This window comes from Acomys russatus, chromosome 10, assembly GCF_903995435.1.
Source record: "Acomys russatus chromosome 10, mAcoRus1.1, whole genome shotgun sequence".
Lineage (NCBI taxonomy): Eukaryota > Metazoa > Chordata > Mammalia > Rodentia > Muridae > Acomys > Acomys russatus.
The window spans coordinates 6,073,517-6,094,005 of record NC_067146.1 but is presented as its reverse complement, the minus strand read 5'-3'; the positions used below and the strand labels follow the sequence as shown (position 1 = coordinate 6,094,005).

The 20,489-nt window shown below is 41.0% G+C and overlaps 1 protein-coding gene across 4 annotated transcripts in view; it reads left to right on the top strand.

Annotated features, from left to right (window-relative positions):
* Positions 1 to 20,489, top strand: part of Chrm2 (cholinergic receptor muscarinic 2) — a 118,926-nt gene that overhangs the window by 73,938 nt on the left and 24,499 nt on the right. Inside the window, exon 1 of one of the 4 annotated variants that reach the window (XM_051151734.1) lies at positions 3,081 to 3,101. The exons of the other annotated variants lie outside the window; for them this stretch is intronic. The gene's annotated coding sequence lies outside the window, so the exon portion shown is untranslated. Of the gene's footprint in view, positions 1 to 3,080; positions 3,102 to 20,489 lie in introns of those variants that run through there. 4 annotated transcript variants of the gene reach the window in all.

Genomic DNA, 20,489 nt, shown 5'->3' with positions numbered 1-20,489 from the left:
GCCGTTGAATCTAGAAAGACGCATTTGCCTGCATAAGGTAAGCCATTTTCTACAAAGGGAAACATCGTGGCCATGTCTATGGGACGGATCATCCTTGTGCCTGTTCCTCTCCTAACTTCCTGTTGTGACATTCCTTTGCTGCTGTGTGTGTGGTGCAACTGAAGGCTTCCAACCTTCCTTTGAGTTTGTCTGATGGCTAATGAGGCTGAGCCTCTCTGCTGATTGGCTGGTCATAAACGTGTCCATTCCTGTGAACTATCTGTTCATGTTTTTTCTGCACTCACATGCATATTTTGACCAGGGGTGACAGAGTGCTCTTCTCCCTCAGGACCACCTCCCTTCATTCTACAAATGTCGCACTGGCACCAAAGGGACAAAGTAATGACAACATCACCTGGGAACGAAGAGGAGAAACTGACCTAGGTATATGTGCATCTGGCCATCTGGTCAATACACAGGGTGTGTGATCATCTTTCTCCCACAATCCCTAATCCTCAAACAGAGGTGGGTGAAGCCATTTGCACAGGACCATGTAAAGCTCCCAGACAGAATGGATCATGTTAGTTCACTTTCATTTTTCGGGGAGAAATGAAGCAAATTGGACTGAGTACAATAATTGCAAGACAACCCTGTCCACCGTGATGTGATGTGGAAAGGATATATTCGTAAAGTAAGAAACAGCCCAGAGAACACAGTGTGGGGAAAGAGAAGGTGGGTGTAGGTTTGATTTGAAGCCTTGTGTAAGGTACATGATACACAGAAGGAGAATGACACTTGGAAGCCAGAATAATTAAATTTGACCTGCTAGAGTGGCTGGCTGCCTATTCAGCTGGGGGGAGGTTTTATTATTGAAGAGCGCTCTGCCTTAGTTTTGTGGTATTTATAACACATGTATTTGTTTTCCCCCTTCCTCTAATTGCATGTGAGGAAAGTGACAAGGGGGGAGGGGAGGGATAGAGAGGCCGGGAGGGGATGACCTGCCGTTTCCCAGTGCTTCCCTCAAACAGTCTTGGCATTGGGGATGAAAGAAATGTCCCACATAGAAGTTGTGGGTGGACATGTGTATTTCTCCTCCTTTTCTCCTCCAGTCCCCAGCCCCCCTCACTCATAGCCTAAACAGGAACACTTGGCTACGTGAGGGGATTTTAGTTTAGTCTCTTGATGCCCCTGTTCCCCCCTGGGATCTGTAGGTGTGCTCCTCCTTTGAGCTCCCAGCCTCTGAGGATCCGCCACACATCTTCCCTTCTTGTGCTTTCATCCTTATCCTTTGCAGTTTGCCTTGTAATACATGGGCACTGACCGGAAGTCATGGGTGTTGAGTGTGACTGGGGCAGAGTGCACAACGTGTTCTGTGAGAAGAACTCTGGGGCGTCAGTCTGACTGCGAGAAAGGAGCAGAATAAATTAGTGTCTTATGGGGATTTGAAATGAGAAAATGGCAAATCCATCAAGGACACCCCCAATTGTGGCTGTCCAATATTCGACACAGGACAAATAGATTTTTTTTGTTGTTTCTAGTATGACAATATAAAACAAACATGTAATTGTGCCACGCAAAACAATATGCTAAAGATAATAGTTTAATTTCTCTCCTATGATTTTCATGTTTTCTCATTCCTTATTCTACTGTCACTTGTATATTTACTCTGATAATTGACAAACTTAACTAAGATCTCCTAATACATCCCTTACTCTCCAAGAGGGATGGAGGACTTGGAACACTGTTCAGTTTGCTTCCTCCTTCAGCTGTTGAGCTCTGGTCCTCCGATGTCTAAGTTGCTAGTCTGCATACATTATGGCCACAGTTCAGTTGTAGAAAACTGCCTCTCAGAAATCATTTAACAGATTTCAGAGCAGTTACATTTTTGTTTGTTTGTTTGTTTCATTTCAGTATAATTGTCCTGTGACTGTCCTGACAATGAGATCCATTCTCCTCGTTTCCATCCTTCTTACCATCTTTGTGGTACTGCCAAACAGACCTCCCAGACATCCCAGTAGTTCTTTACAACAACCTACCAAAACATACCCAAAAGAGTATAGATAGCTTTTATGGCAAATTTGTTTCCTGTGATTGCTTCCCAAGGTTGTGAATATCTTAGCTGTGCAGGAAGTTTTGTTTGTTTTTCCTGTCATTGGACCAATGTTTAGTAAAATCTTGCATCACTTAGTTATAGTGTGTATAAAATCACAGGTAATGGCTGAAGCAGACATGGCACACAAAAGTTTAAACTCTGCTCCAGAGAATGTGTCTTCTGCCTAAATTACCAGAAGTAATCAAGATTTTTAAGATAGACAAACAAAGTCAGAGAGACAGCATGGTGCTGCCAAGGATGCTGTAGTGAACGTTGGCTCATTTCTATTCAGGTGTTCTTCTTGGGGTAAGTACATCAAAAAGACAGACTAAGGTAAAGGCTAGAAATTTGTTTCAAGTGAAGAATGACTCAAAGCAGTGGATGCCTTTTCCCAGCTCCATGTTTCTTTGGCTGTGCCACTCTAATGCTGACAGGGGAGCCTGTGTCAGAACTGAGCTGATTAACTGCATAACAAACAACAAATCAAGCTAGAAGAGTGACTTTTCCCCCAAATACAGCTTCTAGGGCTCAGTTGTTTTTATCAGTCAGGTTAGTAGGTTTTTTGTTTTTTGTTTGTTTTTGAAGCAGTACAGACCATGAGCTGGCACTTTAATAAGCTACCAGAGCAATATGATGCAAGGGTAACAATTTCTTTATTAGATGGAGAGAGATGTCACTAGTAAAACCTTGGTGACCTACTTTCTAGGCAGATAAAACTGGTACATACGTTTAGCATGATGTGAAGTCCCTTTTGCAAATGTCTTTTTGCACGTGTCATGTTTAGGGTCAAATGATGTAGTTGATTCCATAATGACATCAGTTTCCTCCTCCATGTTACATGTCTTTCTGCATGGTCCCCTTGAATTTCCATTATCTGGCCCTATTGATGCAGTTTCTTGTTTTGACTCTTGCCTGTTTCCTGTTCATTTTTGGTAGTTTCCTCATCAGAATTTCTCTCTGTGTTTTGTTTCTATGAGCAATGAGCTCATGGAGTCACAGACATGGAAGAAGACTAAACTACAGGGGAAAGGTAAACATCAGCAGAAAAGAAAGCTGTTTGGGGTCTACTTCTCTCTCACTTTTCTGATGTGCCTGGTCTTCATGTGTGTAGACAGGGTAGACTGTGCTGAGTCTTCCTTCCTTTCAGCAGATCCATTAAAGTCAACCCATAAGATGCACCAGATGATGGCCAGTGGAATAGAGGATGCTTAGATCGGGGAGAACTCGTTGCATCTTCGGCTAAATCACTGAGCTATACTATAGCTCATAATAGCTATAATGAGATATGGATGGCTACAGATCCATCATCCAATGCTGCCAGAGAGCTCAGCGCCCTTCCACAACTTTTCTGTTTAACGAAGGGTAGTAATGCCCTCTGCTAAGCAGTACCCTGGGCACTACAGCTTGCTTGCTGGACCATCACATGCCATTCTTAGAGAGCTGTGCAGTAGGTTGTATAGGAAATTAGTTCGGCACAAAGGATGAAAGTGCAAGGATAAAAATAAAGTTTAGAAGTTGAATATTCACAAGGTAGAATGGGTGGTGTCTGGGAATCATGGAGAATGCTGGAAGGATGCCCTCAGGGCCTTAGTTTCTGCTGCCCTTACTTAGCACTTCACACTGCCTCCTTTGCCCATATGTATTTTTTCCATTCAAGAGTATACAATAGTTAATTGATAGTCCTGGAAAAAGAGACAATTTATATTGGGTAAAACTATAAATGAATGTTTTGTAACATTCTGGAATGTACGATAAGTGGTGGTGTATTTGAATCTTCACAGCACCAAGTTTTATAAATTCTATAAATGTACTATGCATTTATTCCATAGAAAAAAAGGGTTTAGCTAGACTCTCATTTCACTAATAGCTTTCTCACTGGCTGCTTCACTTGTTTTCCCCACCTTTCTGGCACATTAACTTAAATAGAACAGGTCTTGATCTCAAGGATAATTTTCATTTAGATGGATGTTAATTATTTGCACAGGTAGAGAGACCCCAGGATGAGCTATTTTCACAGTTTCTCCTCTTGCTCAGCTGATCTCCATTTCCATCTGACTACTGAAGACTATTATTAAGTATCCATATTTTCTTCAACATCTTTTGAGGAAAAAAAAACTCAGCTTCCCTGTTAACTTCTTATGGATGGAATTCTAAATATGATATCCTGATGGTTTCCTTCATGAGTCACGATATTTTGTGCCTCTGTCGTGTTGATACATTAATAAGTTCAGGTTTTGTAAAACATGCTGGTGTAAGTGATAATAATGTGATGAAAATAGTATTTTAATTATTCCATTGAGGTTTCAACTTGACATTTCTTTGCTGCTTAGGAGCATTTCTGGCCTAAGTCTCCTACTCTTGATCTGGCTATTTATGATTATCCTTGCTGGGGACAAAACTCCAATACAAGAGTAAACTAGAAGATGTCCTATTTTTATGTCCCACTCAGTATGCTACTCATCAAAATCTACCCATGAATTGGGTGTGACACAAATCCACAGACAGCAGAATACACATCATAGTCCACCGTGGGTGGTTACAACAGAATACCACTGGGTGTGACATTTATAATCCACAGACATTAGTTTCTCCGAGTCTGGGGTCTGAGAAGCCTACCGTCAAGATGCTACTGTTTGATGTTGACATTCTTCTTTTATCATCACCTGGAAGGAGGTGAAAGGGGGAAAAGAGAACTCACTTCATCTTGCTGTTGCAGCACCAGGAGGAGAATTTACAGTGTTGAACAAGTAAGGAGGATGGTTCCATGAAAGTGAAGAATGTATTTCAACTCTGAGGAGTAGCATAGACTTATAAGCTGTGGCTTTTATGTGAGAAGAAAGAGAACAAATTAACCTGTATCCTCTTGGTTTGAATTCTTTGGTTTTCTTTGCTTTCTGCTTTACATACTCATTCTTTTCTCTCTGAGCTATTTGTAAGATGAACTTTAATATAAATGTACCATTTAAGGAGAAATGCCAACTCTTAGTCATCTAGAAAAAAAAAAACTTCACTCTGACCTAAGATTAAAGCATACAAGAAAGCCCAGATTGGAAATAGATCTGGTTTCTGAATCTTCCATTACCAATATATAAAAAAGAATGTCCGTGGGCTTGTTGGGAACAAAGGGAGATGGGAAGTCCCCCCCATAGCATTCATTTTCCCAATCCCTCATTCCCAGAGGGTTTAAAAATTACTTGTATCCTCATTTTCCTATTATCATCACAATGTTGCCTTTTACTGTTAAAGAAATGGCAATTGTAAATGCACTCACCCCAACCCAAATCCCTTCACCTATGGCTCCATTGTTATTTCCTAAGAGGATTTCTTTAAAATGTGAACTAAAGTAAGAGATCAATAAAGCCTGAAAACAGAAAATGGAGCCCTTTGAAAGTTTTTTTCTTTTTATTGTTATCATCTTACTCAGATTTACCAGAAAGTATAGTTGAGGAGCTGAGTGATGCCCTCCCTTCCCACTGACCCCTCAGTAGTCACTGCAGAAGTACCACTTGGACCCTACAGTTAAAGCAATATGGGGATGGCTCTGGTGCCTACTGTTCAAGGAAGCTGGGAGGTTGCCCTCTTCCAAGTCTTCGCAGCACCCAAGGAGGATGAGGATGCTGTGGTCTGTGTTGACACCAAGTGTGGCTGCTTATGTAGACAGAGGATGAGCATGGCACTTCACTTTGGGTACGGTAGGCAGTCAAGTAGGGTGGGGCTCACCCAGGGAAGGAGAATGCAGGTGACAGTGGCACGTCTGAGTCCTGCCAGCATACCTTTACACACAGCCCGCTTCTGTGAACACAAAAGGCAATTGTACTGTTTGGTTACTATTGTGCTTTTTTCCAAAAATAGCTCTAGTAACTTGGGGACCCAAGGCTCAGGAGGCAGTTTTTGGCAGGTTGCTGACTTAATGATTCAATGCTCCCACAAATGAACTGAAAGCATTCAACAAACTGATAATCAAGTAAGTCAGAGAAACAAGATAGGTATATCTGCTTGCTGGGCAGTGGTGTCTTTAACACTGTGAAAATATTGGATTTGTTGACTCTTCCTCAGAGGCATCTGAGAAATGAGTTAAGATCCATAACAAATGAAGAACCACCAGGGAAAGTCATATGTATGTGACAAAGTCACAAGACAGATGCCAGGACCACATAGCTCTGTATAGTGGTAAGGCGTAGGAAGTCTGTGCATCTTTTGTTCACTTAGCAGTGTTATTTATTTTTTGTTTTCTCATATTGAACACAGTAGACGTGCTATATAACTTAAGAAAATTAATAAAATATTATGACATCTCTGTATGTTTGTTTATATGAATAAAATATCTTCCAGTCTGGAACCACATCATATTGAACTAATACCACCAATTACTTGAACAGCTCATCAGTTCAAAAAGTTCCATCCAATTCACTAAGAAAATAAACCTAAAAATTGACATGCTTTAGACCTATTTAATACAAAAAGTGAATTTTACCAATTGATCATCTAATTTGGATAAGTAATAATTACTTACTGTGGCTGTTTTGAAACAACCTACACTAGTGTCATTTACTTTTTTTTTTCTTCTATTTTTGCGGTAGAATATGGGAAATTTTCATGAGCAGTGCATTTATGTCCTGCTGTGAATGAGTCAGCTGGGAGGTAAATGAAGAGGATCCCATCTTGGATGAGGTCAGAGAAGAAATCCCGTGATGGACTAGTCATGGTATCAGACATGACCGCTCCATCTGTCTCAGCATCAGGGAGGAAAAAGTCCCTGTGCTTTCATCCTGGAGGCTCTGTAAATGCACAGATAAGGAGAAAGGAATGTTGTTCTTTCATTTGTTTCCAATGTCTCACTGGAAGGAAAAGAATCAAAATCTACTGAGGCAGAAATACGGAAGCCATGGGGATGGGAAGAGACTCCACATTGTTCAATGCCCTTCTAGTGTAGACAAGAAGTAAACAGCCTGCAGCTCTCAACACACTGCCACCTTGTCAGTGGACATTGGTGGTGTTACTCGTTAGCTTTAGCTGTATGCTTCTAAGCAGAGTCTCTCAGGGATGCTCGGTGGATCCTTTACCTTTCATAAACAACTGGAAGGGTAGCTGAGAGGTGAACCTTGTATTGTGCCCTGGAGACCTGAACATGCTCTTGGAAAGACTCTGGTATATGAATACTAATAGCCCACCTATCTGTGCCTGTCCTCCCTTCACCTCCCGCCCTCAGCACCCTGTTGTCTTCTCTTAGATGCATACCGGGAACTCTCTCAAGTTTCTTTCATCTCTTGATAGTCTCCTTTTACCTTCTTCCCTTTTGCTTCCCTGACTTCTTTTCCTGACTTTTTAAAAAAACTAATATAAATGCATGGCATTCTTCTGTCAAAAGCAGAAAGACCTTGCCAATTCATCCACAAAAATTAATACAATTATATAAATAAGTGTGCATTTACTGCTGCTGTGTTGATTTCAACATAAAATAAGTCCCAATGCATACATTGTAAAGGGGCCATGCTCTTCTGCCCAGGACAAACAAAAGGGATCGCAAGTGGAGAATAGTGAAAAGTATATTATTGACACTGGAGTTCACTTTCAAGCAAGTGATGCCAGATCGGTCCAGTCAGCAGGTCCATGCTGGTCACCAATGGGATGGAGAGGTTGGTTGGTGAGCAAGGTATCAGGAAAGCACCTCAGGGCAAGTGTGGAAGCTTCACTTACATGTGACAGCAGATTGGACACATCTTCCCATTCCACAGATTTCAGAAGTGGAGAATAAAGTGTACACTGAGAAAGCTAAGGGTGAGGCGAGTTCCTAGCAGCTGTATGCAGCAGAGACATTGCCTAAGTCATTTGTGAGGCAGAAGCTGAGGACAAACAAGAATGCGAAGGCTGGAGGAGCACACACCCTGCTCTCTCCCTTCAAACCCAGTTCTATTAAGTGTGCTTACTATTTTTTTTCCTTCATATTCAAATGTCAAACTGAACCTTTGGTTTAATGGTGGTGGAGGAAACTGAATAAAGATACGTGATTTTCTTCTGAAAGAGTAGGAATTTCACTGACTTTCTTTCAGTGTGGAAGATAAAAAAAGAGAGAGAGAGAGAGAGAGAGAGAGAGAGAGAGAGAGAGAGAGAGAGAGATATCAATTTCAAAGACGTGTTTCACCTGCAAGAGAGTCAAGTGACATTGGGAATGGATGGCAGCCTCTCCGGTATGAGAGCTGGAGAGTGTCTGCTAAACACACTTGTGCAAAGCATTCCGTTTGCTACCGAAAGGCTTCTGTGACTCATGGCTTACTCAGACAAGACTAAGCCCTTGAAAGTCAACAAGTATTTTTAAGGACTTAAAATAGCATTGTTCTAGGAATTAACGGCAAGTATACTTCTTCTTTCAAAGAATCTAAGTACTGGCAGGTAAGTTGGAGACAGACGTTGCAGCGAGGGTTAGATGTAGTTATGATTAAGTGTGCCTACTGTGGTTCACATAAAAGAAAGAAGTTTATTAAATTTAATAGGACAGCTTTGGGGGAGCTTTATGGAAGAACAAAAAGGGGGACAGAATTGAGAGCAGGGCCAGAGAAGGGTGTCTTTTGTACTAAAACTTGGTCCTAGAGTTTAAGAGGCATAAAAACAAACAAACAAACAAAAAAACCAAAAAAAACAAAAAATGTAAGCGGAAGCTAAGAGGGGGAGGAAGCGTAGTACAGATGAAAATAATAAAAGGCGAACTTCTTCCTTTTATAGAGATCCTGGGGTTGCCGTGTTACCCTGTTTCCTTGCTGTTTACCATTGAGTAATACATTTGCTTTATCTCATAAATACAAAGCATGGCATGGAGCGATGAGGATACAAATGTTAAAAAAAAATGCTGTGCCTGCCCATGAGATGCCTCCAGCTCAGGGATAGAGGAAGAAGTGCAGCAGTGGTGACACTGAGGCAGAGAGTGGGTACCTGGGAAACAGTGCAGCAGTGGTAACACTGAGGCAGAGGGTGGATACCTGGGAAGCAGTGAAGCAGTGGTGATACTGAGGCAGAGGGTGGGTACCTGCACAGAGCACAGCTTCTAAAATCTTGAGGAGATGTCTGCGATTTTTCATACTTGAGAACTTCAAGCATGCATGCTATGTGTTTTTGATCAGCTGCAACTCTGCTCCCTTTCCTCCATCCCTGGCCATGCCCACTAACACTCTTCCCTTCCAACTTTAAGCTCCTTCTTAAAACAACTGAGTGGCTTTATGTTCCTTCTTAAACTGACTAAGTCTGCTCAATCAAGTTGTCAATCTGTGCATAGGACCAGCTCTGGAGTCTACCAAATGTCTCAGCCCTGAAACAAACTGATGTTAGTTCTCCAGAGAACGTGTGCAAGACCTGTAGCAGCCAAGAGCTTAGCCTCAGCTGGTGGAGGAGTCCATGAAAAGAGAAGACATTTTACTTATAAGAGCTAAGGTCACATGATTGCAGTTCTTTTGTTTTTAAGACTGATGGACAAAGAAAGGACCTCCTCAAAGCAATGGGGCACACTTACAGCCAGACAGAACTCATGGTCCAGACTTCAGTTGGTTCTGATCAGCTATGGTTTCTCTGTTGCTATTTGGAAGTGTGCTTTGGTTAAGCAGAGACCTTAGCCCTATTTTACATGAGCTGCTGGGAATCTCAAGCATCCTCTAGAGCAGTGTTTTGGTGAAAGACGTACCCTGTAAGGCTCTCCAATTGATGCAGGTGTCTTCCCAGAGATGAGTGGCCCTGGGGTGCATACACAGGCTTGCACTGACTTCTGCTAAAGCTTAAGTCTATTCAGACCCTCTAGTAGGTTCCAAATGCTGTGACAGAATCAATCTTTCCTCTCAGAGGCATTTATGTCTTCTCATTTCCTTTCCCACTGCACTATCTGGTTGAATCTATATGATGTTCAATCACTGATGAATTAGATTTTATTTGCAGAACAATCTTGTTTTGAAATTTTGTCTATTTCCTGCTGGGTTTTATATATATTCATGAGAGGCTCTGCTGAATAATTCTTCCCCAGGTACACCAGTAGACGAAAAGCAAATTCTAGGAGTAGGATGTTTTTTTATTAGAATATAATTTTCGAAAATTTTATTATTAGTTAATTGCACTTCCTTAAAAAATGAGTATATGTGTACATTCTGATGAATTTTTAAAAGGAAATTCAAAACTAACCTCCATACAAAATGTTTTTGCATACGGTGGTCATTTAATAGGACACGTTTGCTTCGGCTTGTCCTTATGCTTGCGGACTTAGCGCATGATGACGAATGAGTCAAAGGGCAGCCATTCCCTGACCGCAGGATGCCTGGGTCTGGAACCTTTATTCTATGGTCCTTTGTCAGGCATGGAAGCTTAAGAGCCCAGAGCCAAACAGTCCACAACTGCGTGCCTGCAAAATACCAGAAAGTAGGAAACTAGTAACACTGTTAAAATACTTCCTCATTCTGTGTCCAGTCTCCTAAAGGACAGTGCCAATGCATGCTTCCATTTCAGGCAGAAAAGAAGCCATGAAACCCTGGGAGAATGAACACTTCGTTTATACGCTGCTGCTGAGAGAGCTCTCCATCCAAGGCTGTGACCCACGCAGAGATGGGCCTGCTCTCTCTGCTTCCCATGATCCTCTCCGTTTCCTCGCCTCACTTTCTGACTGGTGGAAAAACCAACACTACCTCAAATCCGAAATACCATGGGTTAAGTAACTAAAGCTGTCAGCCGCCAAACTTAGCTTTCTTAATCTTCTGAATCATCGTAGCATATATTTTAACAAATGGTTTTCTAGGTAGAATAAAGCCTTGCGAGTACCGGGGACCTTGAGAAGGGCTCGTGATGGACATAATACCAGGAAAGCTAGTGTTAGTTACTGATATTAACACAAACCCTTAATAAAAAGACTGGGCTACCACAGAAAAAGCCTTTCATGTGCAAAGAGAGACCACATTTGGTGAAATAAACCATACTTAGAAACACATGTTCCATGTTTTCCCTCAAATACAGAATTTTGGGAGCAAACTGTTGACACAAAGCCAAAAGAAGAAACTTGTAACATCATGAAAGAGTAAGGGGCAGAGGAGCTGGGCAAAAGACGAAGTATATATGATCATTATGTATTCCATACAGTATGGAAATGTCACAGCGGATCCAGTACTTTGTACAATTAAAGCATGACAATTTAAAAGAATAATAGGGAAACAAGTGTCAAAACAAAACAAAAAAACCCAAACCCTTCATCTTCCATTTTACCAAAAGCCACGGAAAAGTGTGAGTGTGATGCCTCCCTTCGGCTTCTGCTGTGAAGGGAAGTGGGCCTGGGACGCTATCGCTTTGCCCTCACATTTTCCTATGATGGAAACTCTACCATAAACTAGAAAGGGAAGAAGAATATTTGATTCCCACAAAAGGAGACACGAGCACAGAAGACATGGTTTGAATCACTATCTCTGAAATGTTTGTCTTTGACAAAATAGGAAGGAAAAATTGAGCTTATTTTGTTTAAAAGCATTCAACTTCAGAAAGTATTCTGTTTGACATCGGCTCTGTTAGTGTTGTAGACTTTATGCCTTCTTATTCATGCTTTGCTTTTCGTGAGATTGCTACACCGGTGGACTTACTTTAGCAGCCATGCTTGTACCTAACGAAACGAACGGGTGCAGGGCATGCTACTTACCAAGTTTAACTTTTACTGCTTCATAAATTCCTACATCTTGAGTCATTAGAATTTTCCCTTTCCATTTTTGAAATTATTTCGAGTAAGAAGATAAACAGTGCATAAAATAGAAATGAGAATACAATTGCACAATATTACAGATCTCCTAGTCTTTCAGCCTCTTGAAAATTCAACTTTTTCCCAGAAAAACAAGTATTATAACTTAATTAAATCAGACACAATTCTGTAAAATCTTCTGAAGTTATCTTTTTTTCATGAAGAGTAGTATATATACTTAATTTGTAATGTATTTTGCTCATATAGAAAGATGGGTATATATATCAGTGTGTGTGTGTGTGTGTATGCCTACCAGAATATGGAAAATTATCTTTCCTTTTCAGTGTTTGTTTGTTTTTCAGTATTTCACTATGTAGCCCAGGCTGGACATGAACTCACTGTCTAGCCATTGCTAATCTCAAATCCACAGAATTTCTTTTGTGTCTCCATAACCAGTGCTGAAATTGCAGATACTTGCAATCATATTCAGCTGGGAGAAAAGATTTTAACTGTATTTTGAGTTGAACTTAAATCTAGATACCAAAATGATTTATTGATGTGCCTACAGCAGCAGTGTGAATATTTCTTGAAAAGTTTTTTAGGGTAAAATTTTGTAAAGGAAAAATGTTGCTTCAATATTTTATAAGATGAAAAAATTTGTTTGTTAGCTTGCATGCTGGCACTCTGGACATCAGGCTCAAGCTCCCTGTGTAGATCTCTGTTGTGGTCAGAAACATGTCGAGGGGTAGATGTGCAGTGACCAGGAAAGTTGAGGAATTCCTGAGGACGAATCGTTCAAAGCCTCCTTACACTCTCGGGACTGACAGACATCGTGGAAGAGCACTGTATATCCTGTTCTCCTGAGCCTAATGAACCCCCTTCTGTGTTCCAGGATCTGAGCAGAGCATAAAAGGCAGGAGAGGTTCCAGTAGGGGGCGCAGTCCTGATCCAACAAGCTGATCCACAGGGCATAAACTAATGACATCTGAAGATTCTGCACTGAGATGCAAGGCCTTTTATCTGTTAGCATTTCATTAGGGAGTTGACAACAAGTGGGGAATTTGCAGTTCGACACCAGGTCAACAGACTCAGAGATATGACTGGGATCCTAGTGGAGGCAAAAGTTTTTTAAAATCCTAATTAAGGAAGCAACAGAGTTCAGTTTCAAAACGATGCAAATTATTGATTTCTGGGTACATAAAAATGAACCTGGCTTAATTGGTTACATAGAGAAAAATTGAAAAAATTTTAAAGACAACGGCAGATATATTCTTCTGGACATAGATGAGGCTCTCCATCCTAAAGACTGGGATTGGGGTGACCTGTGGTGCTGCTCCATTTTTGTGTGTGTGTTTTAACATCTGTCCCATGCATTGCTGTTTGATCTGTCCTGTCTGCTGGACTTCACACTCACAGCTGAGCGGTGCTGTTCCTCCTGGTTACTCTGATGATTTTCCTGCAATGGTCCCTCTTTCACAGCCTTATCCATGCACATCCATCTCCTAAGCCTTGCTGTGGGGGCTGGAGATACAGCTGAGCAGTTCAGAGCACCATCTGCTCTTCCAGAGGACCTGAGTCTGAGACCCAGCTTTAACCTCCAGCTCTAGGGCACCTGACACTCTCTTCTGGTCTCTATGTGCACTGTGCGCTCTCTCTCTCTCTCTCTCTCTCTCTCTCTCTCTCTCTCTCTCTCTCTCTCTCTCTCTCTCTCTCACACACACACACACACACATTATATCAAATGAATTTGGTAAAGAGGAGGTATGGTCGTTAGGTTTAATGTCTTATCTTTAATGAACATCAGTTTAACTTAATCTGTGTGTGAGTGCGTGCGTGTGTGCGTGCGTGCATGTGTGTGTGTGTGTTTGTGTGTGTGTGCACGTGCCCCTGTGTGTGGAGGCCAAAGGCCAATGTCAGGAGTTGTTCTTCAGGATTTGCTCACCCACCATTATCTTTTATTTATTTATTTATTTTTGAGACAGTTTATCTCTCACTGGTCTGAAACTTTTAAAAGTCCTGTTTCCTCAACTCTTGCATACTTTCTTTGACATTATAGTTTGTTGTTTCTTGTTTGGAGTCATACAGGTCCTTTTTACAGTTTGGCCTGAGTCCTCTACATTGCCTCCAGCTCTTCTTTCCCTGCATGGTGTCCTGGTTTGTGGCTCATCCAGTTATGGCCCTGAGACTTCTTTGTCCCTAGTTCACAAAGCATCCTGCCTTGCAGTTTTCACATGATGCCAAAATCTCCCCATCAATTTCACCACTAGGATTAAGGCTCTGCTTGGCCATGTCTTTCCCCTACTCTTGCTTTCCTCGGTGCTCTCATCTGACCATTGGGTATGATAAGTGTGCCGTTATCCTTTTGGGATCCTAAGCTTTCTCTCAGGGTTCTGCTACCATCATGTGTTCTCCCGGCACATTACCCTGCTGTAACACTACTTCTCAGCTTATCTGCACCAGATCACTCTTTCAAAACCAGTTCTTACTGGCTGTGGGATGAGATTCAAAATTAAAAAGATTGGGAAGTATAAAAGGAAACCAAAAGAGGATTTCTCGCATGGTTCTGGAGGTCAGGAAGTCTAAGGTCAAGATTCTAGCAAATACCATTGGGGGTGAAGGTTTTATTCCTGGCTTTCAGAAGGCAGAGTCCTCCCCAAGTCCTCTTGTGCAAGAGAGAGCAAAAATAAACTGTTCCGATCTGTCTTAAGAAAAACACTAACTCATAGACATTAACATCCTTCCCTCATCATGCATTCATCCCAGACTAACGTCATGCAAATACCATCACCTAGGCTTATGGCTTCAACATATAAGTTTAGGGGAGACACAAATCTTCAGTCTTTAACAAACTTCCAAGCCTTGTTTTCAGCCCATTTCTTTGTGTTCGTGTGTGTGTGTGTGTGTGTGTGTGTGTGTGTGTGTGTGTGTGTGTATGTCTTCTTTGTCAATAAATCCTTACATCCCTACTTTGTTCTTGATGTCTCTGTTCATAATTCCCTTACTAGCCAAGTCTCTCTTGGATTTATTTAAATTTTACCAATTTCTATGATATTTCTATTTTTCCTTTAAACTGTTCAAATTGTATGTTTTCTGTAAGTGTTCACCTGCATACACAGAGTTGTATTGGCCCTGTTACTTCTTCAATTATACTGAGGTTCCCTTGGAATGCTAAGATCAAATATTGAACACTTTCACAGTCAACAAATATGGTCTTGGAAAATAATTGGTGGTTTGATTTCTCTTCAGATTTTCCTTTTCTCCAAAGCATTAAATGAGCATCTACTTTGTCCTAGTGGGTTAAATACAATTTTCCATTTCACAGTTTAATTTTTACCATCCGTATTCTCCCCAGTATCTATAGATCAAGGCCACTGCAGGAAATTTCTGTTCCCCTTCATCTTTGTATGTTTGAAGTTAGAATCTATCTCACTTTGTCTCATCATGGTCTACTTAAGAGTTATGGCTTGTTCCTAAACCCAATGTCAACATTTCCCATCATGCTTCAGTAAGAGCTAGAGTATATACAATGTCCTTTCAGCTTCCTCTAATTTCCAAACATGCAGGGGAAATAATAGGCAAAATTAGACAACAGTTAATTACTTCTTTTCCTCATCATCTTAGACTGCTGTCTGATAATAGTAAGCACTAAATGGACTGAATAAGGAATAGACCAATTTTCAAGCAAAGTGCTGAGACCTGCTAGCATAGAAACAGGAATCAATATGTGCAGACCTTAGACCTCTAACCATCTTGATAAAATTCTTTATTTCTAGAGGATGAAATTGAACCTCATGGATACTAAGAGGCTTGGCCTCAAATTAGGAGAGTAGCCAAACCCAGACTTGCGCTCAGCCCAACCCCACCCCATACATTCTAAATCCTTTATTTGTGGCTTGTAATTTAGAACCCACTGGCTCAGGAAGTTTAAGTGGGTAACTTAATGGCACATGGAAAGATTTTGGTGAAAATATAATAGAGCATAATAGCCATAAGATAACCCCTGAATAAAAATATGCTCAAGAAGACAATTTACTTTAAATGGAGAAAGGGTTAGGAAGAATTAAAAAAAAAAAAAGAAAGAAACAGAAGGGAAGAATGGAGAGAAGCAAGGAAGGAAGGAAAGAAGAAAGGAAGGAAGGAAGGATGGAAGGAAGGAAGGAAGGAGGGCAGTCATTCCTAGCTTTCTTTTATTATTTTAATGAAGATCTGCATTCAAAGTAAAAGACAGACCAGGAACATGTTCTATTCTTCATAGACTGCAAGATTTGTTCCTTTTTTTCTTTTTTCACTTTCTTTTTTCCCCTCATCCACACTTCTGCATCTGTATTCTTGTTGTCAGTCTCTGAAGGGCTATAGGGAGTCGGCAGGGGTAAAAAATCTCTGAACTCTCTGACAGTGGCTGAACCAAAATAACTCTCTGACAACTGCAGCTTTGTTTACGTGGCTGCAGAAAGGGCAGACTGCTTTGACAGACTTGTTACGCACTGATCTGATATTTGGACCATATGCATGCTGAGTCTTGGAGGAATGGCCAAAACAGACATTTGGGGGGTAACAGCCTGGCTCTGCTCCCCCTGGCCTTTCTGCTGAAGTTCAATAAAGGCCATTGTACAGACGCACATAAATGTACTTACAGACAAAAAGCCAGGCAAGGAATTCATTTTCTTTATGTGCGAGAGATCATTTGTTTCCTTAAAATCTCTTCGATGCCCACCTTGAGGGAAAGTTGCTGGCATCTGTGTTCACATTAATGCCGTCTCACATCTCTTCTCTCTTCTTTTGAATCTCTGCCTTGTTTTGTCCAAACTAGAGGATAACAGCACCTGTTACTTTATGCATCTTGTTTCCAGAAACAGCAGCCCATGGCGCTGCCATTATTTATTCTCCTGCTTCTGTCGGTGACACAATGGTCTACTCCTTGCCAAGAACTCTGCTTTTCCAAGCCAATGATTCCATTCCCTACAGCATTTTCTCAGCTTTAATTTCTTGTGAAACAGAAAAGAATGTGGTTGATTGCTCTGTCAGTTGGTACCTCAGTTTTGAATTAATTTGGCTGAATGCTAGGAAAAGTCCAGGATGAGTGAGATCTGAGTCACTGACAGAAGGGATGGTGTTGATCATGATATCGATAGTGTCACTGGTGAGTGTTCTGGGTACCACTGGCTGTCAACTGGATAGATCTTGAATTACCTGGTAGATGAGAGTCCCAGCACTTCTGAGAAGGGTATCTGGATTAGATGTCTATTGGGTATATGTTGTGGGACTATCCTGATTGGATTAGAGGAACTGGGAAGCCCTGCCCTAAATAAATGTCTTCAGCAGTGGTTCTGTGAGCTGAGATCTTGAGCTGAGCACATACATCCATGGCTCTTAGCATCTTGACCTTTCTTGTAGGCTGTAGGTCCTGTAGCCACAACTTCCCCATCATGATAAACCATAATCTCAAACTTTAGACCAGAATAACCATTGCTCCCTAAGGTTGCTTCTAATTTTTTTCATCAATAAGGAAAGATAGCAATACAGTAAGGCTAATGGTATCAGTGATGTGGTGACAGTAATGTTTGCCTTAACACCTGTCTTAAAATCTTCATTGATTTCTTATATTTGAGAGCCACACATAAATAAAAGATAGAGAGTAGGATAGCTTCATATGCTTATGTCGCCCAAGTAGTCACTGCATCTACCAGAAAGCGCTTTCTAGTATTTCCCAAAATTCTTGTTTATTTTTTCACTGAAAGGATTAGCATGGGCTTTCTCTATGGGTTGGTACATTTTAGGCCAGAGCTTGACCTATTCATTTATTCTGTAAACATCTATCACATGCCTTCCTTGGGAGATGCTGCTAAGTAGAGAAGATGAAATGCCTTCCTCAAACTCCAATAAATGTAAGGAAGCCTGTTTGGATGGGTCTGTAGAGCTCAAAATGAAAAGAGCAAGAATGAACAGCTTTTAGTAGAGCAAGACGAAGAAGACTTGGACAAAAAAGTTCATCTAGAAGCTTCCTAGGCAGAAGAAGCTCATCATAGAAGTCAGCTGGCCTGAGAGTATCTTCATTGCCCTAGAGAAGAACCCAATGGAGAGTGCAATGCAGGAGAGTACAACACTGACCTCAGAGAAGCCTGGACACTAAGCAAACCAGATCTTAAGGGTCATTCTTTGTATCATTTATTTCTCTTTCTTTAGTGGTTTTAACAGCAGAACGGCATGAGTAACTGCTAGAAATTCATTGAAAAGCCAAGAAAGAAGATGTATTAGTGATGGTAGTCTTTGAGAGTAGAATCAGCTGGAAAGGGATGGTGGTGAGGCAAAAGTGAGAATGAATACTCAGGGGAAAGGAGAGGGGACTTTGGGGATACTTTTTTTTTTAAACTACAGAATTAGTCAAATAATCTACAGGTTACTGACACATTGGACTAAGCAGTACAAGACAAGGGTTGTGCTTTAAAGACCCTAAGAGTGGGTAGCAACAGAAGACAGCATTTTCCTCAAGTGTAAGTGTGTAAGCTGAGCTGTCAGACAAATGCCAACAAGAGCACTCTAGCAAAGCATCTGCCCTGGGTGACTTAGAACTCACTTCCTTGTCTCCTGTTTGCATGTGTGGGTCACTCAGTTTATGTTTACAAGGATTAACCTTTCTTCCATTCTTCTCTCAAACAGTGGAGGGTGACTCATAGTGCAGCTGCCACCCACACACTCCCGCACACCTGAAATTTTATTTGTGGTTGAAGAAATTTGTAAACTCCCTGTCACAGACCTCAATACAGAAGGACAGAGTAAGAGGAAAGAAGAGAGAGCAGGGACTAATTGGTACGGAGTATCATGAGCCAGGCCAGGTGTCAGAAAGGAAGATTAATATTTGAGATTGGAAAAGTAATCGACAATAGAATAAAATAAAATGAATACAATAAAATCATAATGTACACATTCTCCAACACTTAGATGTAACCTTCCTCTGTCCCCCAAAAAAGTCTGTAACATCAAAAGACAGATCCTGCCATGTTAATAGGAGTGCTGTAATATTTCATGTGTTTTACCTCTTCCTATTGGCTTCATATTTATAGGTTTGCTTGTGTTTGAAACAAAGCCAATGATACTAGCGTTCATACTAGAAAAGCCAAATAATATAAATAAGGCAAGCAAAATAGAGTAGCACAGATTATCACCTTCCACAACCATACGGTGGACAGGGAAAGATGATTTGAGTACAGGTGAGGATAATAATGTTCTTGCTCTGATCTGAGGAAGAACATGTTAGGATATGTCTGTGTCAACACACATAAAGATTGCCTGGGATATAATGGCCATCTCTGTCCACTTTGGAAAACAGGCTATGACTAGAGAGTCATGAGAATAATCATTCTTGAAGGTACATCAGGGTGAGACGTTGAAGGTTGATGAGAAATTATCTTGTTAGAAAAAAGTGTGGAAGGGGCAATAAGTATATGTGAAATCTGCAGGTAAACAAGGTTAGTGGGCAGATGTATATTAATGACATCTCTAGGCTGAGTGTTATATTGGAGGTCAAGAAATGGTGGCTATCAGATTGCATATGATAGAAGATGTTTAGAAGCTTAATTTGCGAATACCTTAATAGAATTTCAAGAAAGGACTTCCAGTATTATTGCATTACAAATGAGAACATAGTAATGTCATTAATATTAATGGAATTAATGAAAAGCTAATAGTACTTATTGTGTGACAGACATTTAATAATTAATTCAATAATGATAATACAATGTAATTCAGGCAATATTTCCCCAGCACTATTTACCACATTTATAACCTGAGGAGCCAAATAGAGAAGAGACTTGGAAGGAGTAATGTAAGTAACACATAGTTCAACATGAGCCAGGTGCAGCTGGAGATTTCAGCCCCGGTATCATGTATGTCGTTTGTGTGGTGATATGAAGGGCAAAGAAAACTGAGAAATTAGAAGCCTATTCTGTACAGTAGAGTTGACAGAAGGGGTCCACTGGTGAGCCTGTGGATGTCTTGTAGGCCAAACATCCACGTATTTAAAGAGGAAGCTCTTATCCACTCACTTAGAGATGGAGCTCTCAACCAGGCCTGAGTCAGCTTGGTCCAGGGACAATGGGCCTGATCTTCTACTCATGATACTGGCTTGCCTTGAATCATTCCCAGAATTGCTTCTGAGGAAGCTCCATTTGTTCTCTATGTGAAATGGTGCAGTTGCCTCTCGGTGGTAATCCTTTAAATCCTTTCTGAACTGTGCGTGCTAGTGTTGGTTTTGACAAGGGAAAAAGGATGCAGCTCAGTGCCATGGTGGACATCCATTGAGCCCAGAATCCAAAGAAGATCTCTACTTGTCTTCCCTCTCAGACAATACATTTGGAGATCGACTATTGCAAAGATCTTTCTTACTTATATGACTGGGGATTTAATGTCCTTTACAAAGAATTCTAACATCTGATGGGTACCACGGAGTCATTCTCTCTGAGGTATGTTCCTCCCATTCGCCAGCCTCCTCTTCCTCTGAGGATAAGTAGACTTTGCTAATCATTGGAGCCTAACTAATACAATTCCAGCAGAGTGATAATGCTCTCTGTGCACGTCTCCTAATCCCTCTTCTCAAAGGAACACTACTGAATACGAGGTTGGTAGGAAAGTGTTTATGCACCACAGGGGCAGAGCAGAGCAACGGCTGAGCTGCTAATGACGAAAATTACAGGAGAAGACACTGTGTGCACAAACGTAAGGATACCAAAGAATGAA